The sequence below is a fragment of the Halyomorpha halys genome, unplaced genomic scaffold (assembly GCF_000696795.3).
Source record: "Halyomorpha halys isolate HHAL.00 unplaced genomic scaffold, Hhal_1.1 Scaffold858.1, whole genome shotgun sequence".
NCBI classification, from domain to species: domain Eukaryota; kingdom Metazoa; phylum Arthropoda; class Insecta; order Hemiptera; family Pentatomidae; genus Halyomorpha; species Halyomorpha halys.
In genome coordinates this window covers 94,665-106,143 of record NW_027110220.1, presented here as the reverse complement: position 1 = coordinate 106,143, position 11,479 = coordinate 94,665, and the positions used below count along the sequence as shown (strand labels likewise).

Below are 11,479 nucleotides of genomic sequence, written 5' to 3'. Positions count from 1 at the left end.
TAGGACAAAATTATTTTAGAATCTAATTTTCTCTAAAATATTCGCTATCATAATTTGAATTAATAATTAAAATTAGTGTAATTTTAATATAATCATATATGATGTACTCTCTATTCCACTTTTTCAACCTGCCTTACCCAGTGATTCATAACACACTTTTAATCCATTACACATATGCAATGCAAATTAAAAAAAAAAAAAACCATAAATAGAAATAAATGGATAATACAATAGCCATAGCAGTAGAACAAAAATATTTAAAAAAATTATAAATAAATTTAAAAACACATAACTATGTTAAAATAAATTAATAAATAGGTTAAAATAACTATATGAATCAGTAAAATTAAATTAGATTGTCCAGAAATAAGTGAGAATAGAGAGAGAAGAACTGGAGAAGGTTAAACAGTTAAACTTCACTCAAAAGATAGACCATCATCCAATGAAAATAAAATTTAAGTACCAAAAATAATCTGCATATAGAGGTGAATGCACTGAGTTACTCTGATAATTATGCTGGTGAGTTATAACCTTATGTCATCAGTGCCAATAATATTAGAACGTGGATCAAATTACTAATGCCATAATAATAAAATCTTCTGATTACAGTTATCGCCTAGATGAATACAGATTCGGCTGAAACAGGTTTTACAGATAATATTGTCTAGAAAAATCTAAAAGCTCATTATCATTAAGAGCATGATAGAAAAAGAGTTGTAAATTTCGGATCGGTTGATAATAAATCGAAGATAAATGTATATTATGTATATATTCTCGATATAATCTTGTTTTTTTGAATTGTTAAACTTTTTGAACGTATTACAATGACAAAAAAAATAGATCAATGTCATTCGTTCATTGTGATGTTCTTTTACTTTTTTATTCATTTCAAAAATTAAATTTATTGATGTATGACTTACATCAAAAATTTAAAAGGTATGCTCGAAAGATAATGCGTGATATTTTATTACACTTATAAATTTACACTTCCTGTGAGAATGTTCCTGGTATCATGGATGGAAATGAACTCTTTATCTTTCGTGGGTTATACTGGGTCAATTTTACTGCAATTTATTTATTTTTTGTTTTATTAAATGGATTTTTTTTCTTATTATGAGCTGTTATAAGTTTCTCTTATCTATTTGATATTCAATTTGAAATATTTCGAAACAAATTGAAAGCCCACGAGTCTACATAAATTGAAAAATAATACGAACTTGAGTTCGGGTTGCTCCAGAGTTGAGTACGCCTACTTGACAGGACATATTTAGAAAGCAAGTTGTTGTCCTTGAAACTTTATCTGGAATGTTTAATTTTCTACTAATAGATGTTAAATTATGTGTTATTGCTCATTTTACCTATATTATTTTGAAATAAGTAATAACTTTATTATTATTATTATTATCATTGTTATATATTTATTATTACTTAATTGCTTTTTTTACAGGATTAGAATTAAAATGAGGGCGACGGTAGCAAATTGGCAACGCGTTTGTCTACCAACCCAAAGGTTGTAAGCTCAAGCCCGGCCCTATCCAGGATTTTTTCAAGCATAAAATTATACAAAAACTTACTCATAGCCTCCCTCCGGGCATTTGTGTATTGCATAATACATCTCGCGAGGACTTGGGCCTCCACAGTCTGTCGCTCATGTAATAACAATAATAATTATACAATCGAAATATGATTGAGTCTCTACGGACAATCAATTAACTCAAAGTTTATTAATAAAAAGATTTCACAATCAATCGGTAGATTGAGATATAAAGAGCTGAAGAAATAGTTGGTATTTCACAAAAAGAAGACACAATATATGTTTTAATTTATATAAACAAGCAAGGAATATCAAAAGGAGAAGGAACAAAGAAAAAATTATTTTTCAAATGATGAAATTTTGTATCATGGAGTATAAATATTGATTGGTTGGGTTTGAGTTTTCAAGCAGTGGATATAACACAAAGAACAGCGATTGCTAGGTGAGAACCAAGGAGGTTTTTCCGTCGGAGTGAAGTATAACGTCATTTTAAATTGCTATAATAGCCTGAGATAAGAGATAAATCTTATAAAAAGTTTATAAGACGCTTTAATTGCACTTCAAACCCTCCATGTAACAGGCAATCGTAGACAAAGTGAAGGAAAATAAGATAGGAGACAAATAGCTGACGGGATTTTGTGAACGCAACTGTGGAAATGTTTAAGCATAATTATGAGTTTTCGGAATATCAGATTCATGTTTACTCTAGGACGAGAACAAGGTCGAATATGACGCCCAGGTTTTTGAGATAAATATGGAGTGTTATTGGAATGCAGTCAAGGAAAAGTAAAAATTATAAGAAAGGCAATGTAGGAGGGGATTGGAGCCAATGAGAGCTTTTCCTGCATCCAGGTTACAATTTGATTTTCTCAGCTCTGTGACGAACTGTACTAAAATCATCCAGCAATTTATGGTATAAAAAATATTATTATCAATGAAATAAAAATGGTGGAGTAAATGATAAATTTCTAAGTAATCAGCAAAAAGAAATGGTATTGGCAGTAATGGATAGTATCGGGTAAGTCATTAATATACAGATTTGTAACAATTATTACATTTATCAATAGAAAAACAGGATGATCATTTTGAGGAGCCCTAAGGAATCCTACGGAGGAGAAGGAGGAAAGTTTGAAGTTTTTCTAGGTGGACCCCTATCCCAGAATGAGGGGATAAGAAGCAACAGAACTAATAAAAGTGATATTGAATAAAGTTATAGCGTATGGATAGGAAAATCTCATAAACAATACAGTCAAAAGCTTTGGGAAAATAAAAAAATATATAAAAAAGTCTCATGATTTTCTGTTGATCAATATATGTGTTAGGAGATTCATAATGAAGCAGATTGTGTGCAATAGCCCAAAGGAAAATCTGATTGAAAAGGGTTTTATAGAGCGTTATGTTTTAGGTATGAGGAAGTTGGGGATGGGCTAGAGGTTTGGAAAGATTTGAAAAAATAAAAATTATTTAAGGTTTGATGAAAATAAAAATTTATTCATCGCATTGCAACTTTTTTCCTGGCTTTAAAGAACATGGAATTTTGGAGGTGAAAATTTTAAACTAAAAATTTTTTTCTGGAGTTACCTCCTGGAAGTAGGTTTTTGAGAACTTTCTATGAATGAATATCAATAACAGTAGCTAGTGTAATTTCGTAGTTACTGTTAATTGCTTGTTTAGAGTAGTGTTACCTAAAGCAAACCAAATATATACCAGACCATTGGGAATACACTCAGGCAGTCATATTGGACACGTTTATATTATTCAATTATTCCATCTGGATCCCAATCAGCCGCCAAAGTAAACGGGAATGGACGGAAATGAAATTACTCCGCTGTGGAACGGGTTGAGGGAGGCTCCCATGTGGGTTATACAGATGGCTATGGGTTTCCCTTCTGTGAAGATAGTAGGGTGATGGATGTGCCCGCATCTAAGCAACGATTTGTTTCACTTTCATCCGTTAATCAGTTCGGGTCTCGTTTGTATTTGTCCCTAGTCTGATATTGATTGATCTATTGGATTTATTGCTTAGTGGATTAGTAAACAAATAATTTGTTAAAAAATTTATTATATTAAAATAAATAAGATTTTTTTTTTTTTTTTTTATGCAAATGCAAAGACTACCGTCTTCTCTAAAAAAAATATATGACGATCCTATTAGTAGATCTATAAATCTACTTTGTTTTTTAAATTAATTAAAAATAATAATGTAACTAAGATCTATTACCAATTTATTTATTAAACTTGGATTTATTTTTATTTTTTCATAACATGCCTCCTTAAAATACAGTACCACTGAAGGTGAAATATAATGGACAAAATAATAGATAAATGCATTTCTAGTTATTACAATACTAATTATTAAGTAATTTTAACCCGATTTATACAGATTGAAAAAAAATTAAATCTCATTCCTTTTACAGGTATTTGATTTTTAACTGGCTGCCTTGAATTAGTAAAAAGTTGTCTTAAAAATCTAAAACTAAGTTATGAACAAAAATATTCAACTATTCTCAAAAGGCAGAGATTTGTTGAAAATCATCTACGCTTGGCGTGTACCTGTTTCATAATTTAGAAGCGTTGAAACTTATATTTCAGCTATAGTTAAATAGTAAGAATCTGCATAAAACAGTCCTAGGGATTGGAAGCATTTTGCATTTTCATCAAGCAAGATTGAAAACTGATTAACGGGGGTAAACGAGTTAATCAGTAGTTAAAATATTAACCTTATTATCGGTAACAATTAAATGATTATTTTATTGCCCATTTTTTTAAATATCTCTACAAAATAAAATGACGACAACGGAACAGTTTGATTAGTAGAAGAATCAGTGGACCCTACAATGGAAATTATATTAATTAAAATAAAACAAAAACCAGACTGAATTGTTCATTATGTTCTTGAAGTTTTGTTTGCCGAAAAGAAATGACTACTGACCCGACTTGATCAGAGTACGTATTTTTTTTTCTAAAATAAGTGCGAGGGAAAAATTAACATTGTACACGCTGCTCTGTCAACCTATTCTACTTTTTATTTTTTCTCATAGCTAGGAACCAAACTTAGTACTGACGGCAGTTTGAATTCCGAGATAATACAGCGCTTAATAACACTACAAATATATATCACAAAATAAAGTCAGAATTGGCAAACGGGGAGTGAATATGAAAATAAAGATGGTTGCTTTTAAAATGATTTCACCCCTACTCTGCCTAAGCAGCTTAAAATCATTGAGAGCCGTAAAGAAGCCACAGAACAAATTTAACCAAATAAAAATAAAAGAAATGAGAAAAGAGGCACGGCGGGAATCACTAATGAAAAATATTCATAAAAAGATAAATAATATTGTTCAGCCATCTATAAGAAATAATAATTAGTAGACTCTAAAAAAATATTTTGAAGAATATACATTAAATACATTTTCTCAAACCAATTGTCAAGAAGTTGAATAAAGAAGTGTTTTACAAAATGGGTAATGGTTGCCATATTAGCCATCCATTACTTCAACTCAGTATATGACTTAGATAGAGAAGAAGAATAATTACAAATCAAAATCTAAAACAGTATGTAATAATTTATTAGAAATCGCTTAAGATTTTGGAACGGTTCAGCAACAGCCAACAAGAACGTACTAGGTTACCTTCGAAAGAGCTTCGAGATCAATAAGTAATCTCTTCCTAATTATCAACAATTTTCCAAATTAACTCATCATTTCCTTAATTCACCCTGTCTTGTGAATCAAACAAAATGTTCACTCAGTCTAGCAGAAGTCGTAAACTTACTTCCTTCGTAATGTAATCGTAAAGTTTTCTCTGGTTGTTATAAGATTGATATTATATATTTCATAATCTTATCCCATTACTTGAAATAATAAATCTCTCTCTAAAACAATATATTAGTAATTTAAAAAAATAAAGTAAATAATAATAATAAAAAATTTTAAGTTAGTTTATTTCAAAATATTTTAACACTAGGTCAGGGAGTACATGGAAGATTATATGACGACTTTAATTTAGTAACTTAATTTTTTTTAATTTAATTTATTAATTGAAATTGAGTATAAAAAAATACGGTAATAAAATACATGATAATCTTAGGTAGGAACCACCTAATGATGGTACTTCCATCATTGCTTTAATTGGAAGATCCTAATGCCATCTCCTTTTCAGACGCCTCAGATGATGATAACAATGAATTGTTAAGTCTTAAGTAATTTAAAATGAGTAAATTAATTAAAACTGCAACTTTTAATGTCTCAATAAGATCAAAATACATTTCAGCTGTAAGTTTCTTTTAATTTAGAATTTTTTTTCGATTTACGGTCCAAAAATTAACATATTCTTGGCATTTTATTTTTGAGAAATGGCCATTTTTATTTATGTTGTTTATTTTTCTTGTAATTGCAGTTAGTGATATAGTTACTTTCTGATCGGTAAAGATTATTTTAAAAGTAATACATACCGTTAAAAAAAAAAATTGAAAGTTAGTTTTAATTGAGATTTAGTTTTAAAAAAAGGTAAACTGTTCTCTAAATATAATTAGAAATATTATTAGAAACCCGGATTAAAAGACATATTTCATAATAGGGCACCCACAATAACAATGAAATAAAATGACTACTTCATTATTTGTAGAAATGTTGTGTCTTATATGTACAATGATTCAGAAAGTTGGAAATATAAAGGAAACCAACACATAAAACTTGTATTGGTTTTTATCATATCGTAAGATTATTTTATGTTTGGGAGGTTTATTTTTCTGATTTAAATGGTTCTAAAATTTGAATATTTATTCATTACCTAAATGCTAAATTTATAACTTATAATAAAACAATTTGTCATTTTACTTAGTGACAGTGTGAAATGATTATTTCATTGCCGAGCCAGCCAATCGAAAATTTTATTAAATACTAATGCAGAGTGACTATTGAAGTCGTCACCCTTCGTTAAATAGTCACTGATTGATGGCCTAGATATTTCTGCTACATTGCATTGTACTGTCCTAAATAAAATTATTTGTCAGTGTCTCGGCTTATGTAGTGCAATGTATAATTATAAAAAGTTTACTATCGAACTATTATTCGTCAAATCCATACATATTAAAATATTTTAATTTTTAGTTTTATGACAATTTTAATTTGATCCAATAGAAAAAAATGCTTCTTTTCATATTATCAAAAGATACGGATTTATTATTAAAAATAATAATTTCTTCCAGGAAGAATAAATGATAAAGAAAACTATTATTAGGTATTTTTTTATATATAACCTTTTCCATTCTGACCTAATGTTTTATCTTTAGAACTGCTGATAGATCAGTTTATATTGTAAAGTCTGCATTTGATTAGTGGTAAACAAGATTGAATTTCAAATTGTATCAAATTTATTATTTTTATAAATTATACCTTCCATACATAATTATTTAGGTTTTGAGACTATACATTTGAAGATGAAAACAATAATTTCTAATTTATTTTATGGCTGAAATAATTACAAAATTTAATAATAATAAAGAGCTTATATACCACACATTTACTTATTGATCAATACATCTAAAAATTAAAAAATCAAACATCTAAAAAAAAAGCTGAAATTTTTGTATAAATTTAATAAATTATAAACTTGAAAATAAAATATTACTTAGTAAATGCTAGCTAAATATTTTTTTTAGTTCCCCTCAATTTTAAAATCAAGTTAGACATAAATTAAACGAAATTGCCTTAATTTTTTATTTTGTAAAATAAAACCATCTTCATTATATGTTTTTTTTAAATTTTCTAATACATGTTTCATTGCCCATGATAATATATAAAATACAATGCTTGTAAACCTTTGGCAACAATAAATCAATTCTTTCATTTTATTTTTATGATGAAAAGTAAAAATATTTTATTTACATTTAATAATCATGATTTTATTTATATTTCCAAAGAAAGTAATATTTTTTTAAAAAAAAGTAATGTATTAATTTCCATTAGCAGATAAAATATGAAATTTTTTCTAAGGTTTTCTGAAGTAATTCCCTAATTAATTTTTGTTATTTGTTACTAATGATTTATATTTTTTTTAAAAAATTAATATGTTATGTCTCTTTTTATGCAGAACATCAATTTGTTATGTTTTGGTTAACTGTTCCCTTAGTTGCTGTATTTTGTTATTGGAATGTCGATGTTCTTAGGATGTTTGTTCTGAGATGTGTACACGTCTGAGCTAGGATAAAATAACATGGCTTGTGAGTAGAGGTAGGATTTTCTGCTGAATGTGTTTCTTTTAGGAGGTGTGTTTGTGTATTTCCTACTTATTATTTTTATTCCTAAAGATATCACTTCTCTATTATCAGAATTTATTATATTACCGTCGTATAATTATAATATTGTCTAATTTTATTAGATTATTACGACTCCATTCAACTCTAAGTAGGTAACTAAATTTCCGGGGAATGTGGAGAAATAACGTAAATAATGAACTAAGTAACTGTAATTTTATGTATTACATAATTTAATTATTATTGATTAATTTCCTATGAGGTATAATCTAAATTTCAAAGTTAAGTAATTTTAATTTCCTATACCTTATTGATAATTAAATAGTGGTAATTGTATAAAATTAAGATTTAAAATGATTTCAGTAGTTTAATTTTAATTTATTTTCGCTACGCACCTAGGTGTGGTGATTAATCTAATTGAATTAAATTTTTAATACAGTTCCCAATGTATATATACGTTTTAGAGCCCTCCGAGTCCTAAAAGCAATTTCATGAACGCGTCCATAAATGTTTTTTGTATTGTTAGAATTCAAACTGGATGTCTATCTTCAAAATGTGTCCAATAGCAAACTCCTTTTTTTAAATAGTCTTTAGCACTCTAAATAGTAAAAAATGTGAGAAAAAAGGTATTGGTACCTTTAGAAACATAATTCCATGAACATTTAAAATATTCTCAGAGGCAGAAGCAATCGATTTATCAAAATAAGTCCTAATTAAAAGCAATTTTTGGTTTTAAAAACATTGTGGATTAAGCCACTTATGGTTTCATAGCCTTATACTATCCCAGTATTATCGCTTTTGAACTTTATTACATGAATTCAAGAATTTTTTTTTTATTTTATGAAATCAAAAAAAACCATCTGCTATTCCCTTAATTGCTCATTTTGAGAACTTAAATTAGCTTAGGTGTGTTATCAGCCACAACCAACAGATTTTGATGACCTACGTGTTTTAAAAAGAGTTCCTGTCTATCTTTTGCTTATGTAAACAAAAAGAGTTAGTATTAAAATTTATGTTATTTTTCTTATTACATTTATTTTGAAATAAATTATTTGTTTATTTATATGTTGGTTTTTTTTTCGTATATTTAAATTATAATAGTTGTATTTAACTTTTATTAGAGAAAAAACCATTATTATCTGTTCCTGTTCGAAACACACAATAACTAACTCTGTTGTTCTCTGAAGAACAAAGGTGTCGAAGACAGATCCACTTGCAATATAAGGCAGCAGGAAATACTCCACTATGTTAAAAAAAATATATACTTGAGTGATGTCAACGTTCGAGAAGGAGCAGCTCGCCTTGAAAATAAGTCAACACAAACATGCAGTTCCAGGCCCTACCTACTCCGGGATGACCTTCCTCTGGAATATCACGACTCCCATGGGAATATCCAACTCCTATCCCGTCGTGGGCCATTATACCGCAAAGGAACATAAACTGCCATACTTGCTATCATTTGCTTCAAGAAATGCTACCCCTTTCACCTCAAATCGTATCTTAATCATAACATTGATGTAAAATATATTTATATTAGCATATCATAACAATTATATAAATTTCTATTAGCCTAAGATTAAATGATTATTATGTATCGAAAATTGAATTGTAATCTGATACATATACACAATTAAAGGGTAGAAACAGAATTAATCGATTTTATAATCAATTATAAATTGAACGAAATACGGGTCGATATTTTAGATTGAAGCTTTTATGAAAGGTTTATTTGTAAAATATAATAAGTTTAATAAAATATATTTTATCAAATAATTTTAAGACGTTGCTAAGCATAATTTGCTCTTATTATTTGAATTCTATTTGGTTTTTATTTGGCTTATTTCATATTATTTGTAACTTTATCTCCAAAAAAAAAAAACTTGTTTAATATAAACACATAGTCTTATTGAGCACTGTTACTAGTATGAGTTCGGAGCATTAAAAATTGCCTTTCGTGTTTTCAAATATGTATTGTAAATTACAGTGTTCTAACTAAGTGTTAGTGACATAATTATCGAATGTAACCCCTTCTCCTTTTCGTGTATGTGTTAGGAGGATCACAAACTTCTTTCAATTTTTATGTAAAACATTTTATAAAGTTTGGTATGATTTCGTAATTAAATATTCCAATTATTTCCAATCACCTTGTTATGCTATATTATGTGTAGTTGATTTTGTAATAGAAATTCAAAAAGTAATTTCTAAAATTAACTTAAATTAAAAGAAAAAAATTCTATAAACAAATCTTAATAAAATATTAGGTATTTGGGAAAAGAATAATATTTAAATAAAAGTAGACAACTTATTTTTAATAAAAAATCATCATTTTGAAATTTTTTAATCGTGACTTCCTGAATTTGAAACAAAATCACTGTTCTTGTTTTATTTATTTCTTTCTTCTTGTTTTAAAAAATATGTTATAAATTAATTGTAGATGTTTCGGAATAATGGTGTTATAATCCTTGGTATTTAAGAAATAAAAAGAAACTACGAAAAATAATGAAAAAAATTCCATTAAGTTTAGAAAACCACAAGAAAATAAAATTTATTATTTCAAAAATAATTTGATTTAATTGATAAATTTTATTTCCTTCTTATGATGGATGTGATTTATTATACAAAGTTCGGTTTCTACTATCATAGTTGGAGATAACAATGCATATTATCATGAGTATTGGGTTGTTAATTATTGACGCCATTTTCTTTTTATTTTAAATTACAAGTTTTAAAGTAGTTGCACAAATGCTCCAAAAAATATATATATAACTAATTAAAAAAATAAAACATACAGATATTGGGGAAAGGAATAATATATAAATATTTTTTTTTTAAATTTGTTGCCAAATTTCAGAAATTTTAAAAATTTAAAACAGTTTGATATCCAGAACTTATAAAATTGGAAACATTGACAAATGACTTAATTCCACTTTTGATAACCTTTTAAACACATTTTTAATTGTATAGTTAAATTCTAAAAATTAAAAAAAAAAAAAATACTCACGACGTAAGTGGTAATCCGATAAGATAGAGAGGCGACACAAGGAGTTCTGTCGACGGTAGGGTGCCGCGGTAGCGACTGGCATCCAGCGGGTGGCGGGTGGCGATCCCAACGGCGGCGCATGCGCGCTGAGGACGGCTGGCCGAAATAGGGCGTGACGCTAGGCTCTTTAGCAAGAGAAAGGGAGGGTATCCTGGCAGCGGTCACCGATCGGCGAAGAGGATGGTGAAGGTCTTCTGGGGTATTGGCTGCTGGAAGGTCTAGAAGAAATGGTACAGTCGTATTCCCATTTAGCTAACTACTGTAATGACTAGGGATGGGATTCTTATGTTTTGAAAAAAGTCTAATTATGTGTTAAAATTTTACTTAAGTAAATGATAAAAACATAGAAATATTTCATTAAAAAATAAAATAAAATAAAGAAATAGAATCCAAATTTGCGTATCATGTTGCAAATTTGGATTCTATTTCTTTATAACCAACTTTCTTTTGTGGCGTTTTCTGAGCTTTATCAATATTTCTTTTACAATAAAAGCCTGCGACTACAAATAATAGTGATATAAAGGAAGCTGGTTCTTGGGCTTATGACATGAAATGAAAATTGTTTAAAAATTAAAGTTATATCTTCTAAAAACAAATCCTGGAAAATAGCTTAAAATCCTGAAAAGAAATCAATGTAACTTTTTAATTC

At 28.0% G+C, this 11,479-nt stretch overlaps 1 long non-coding RNA gene across 1 annotated transcript in view; it reads right to left on the bottom strand.

Annotated features, from left to right (window-relative positions):
• LOC136795998 (uncharacterized) overlaps positions 1 to 10,880 on the bottom strand; it is a 301,995-nt gene extending 291,115 nt beyond the window's left edge. Inside the window, exon 1 of the long non-coding RNA XR_010843697.1 lies at positions 10,792 to 10,880. This is a non-coding gene — a long non-coding RNA (uncharacterized lncRNA). The remainder of the gene's footprint in view (positions 1 to 10,791) is intronic.
• Positions 10,881 to 11,479: the final 599 nt, after the last annotated feature.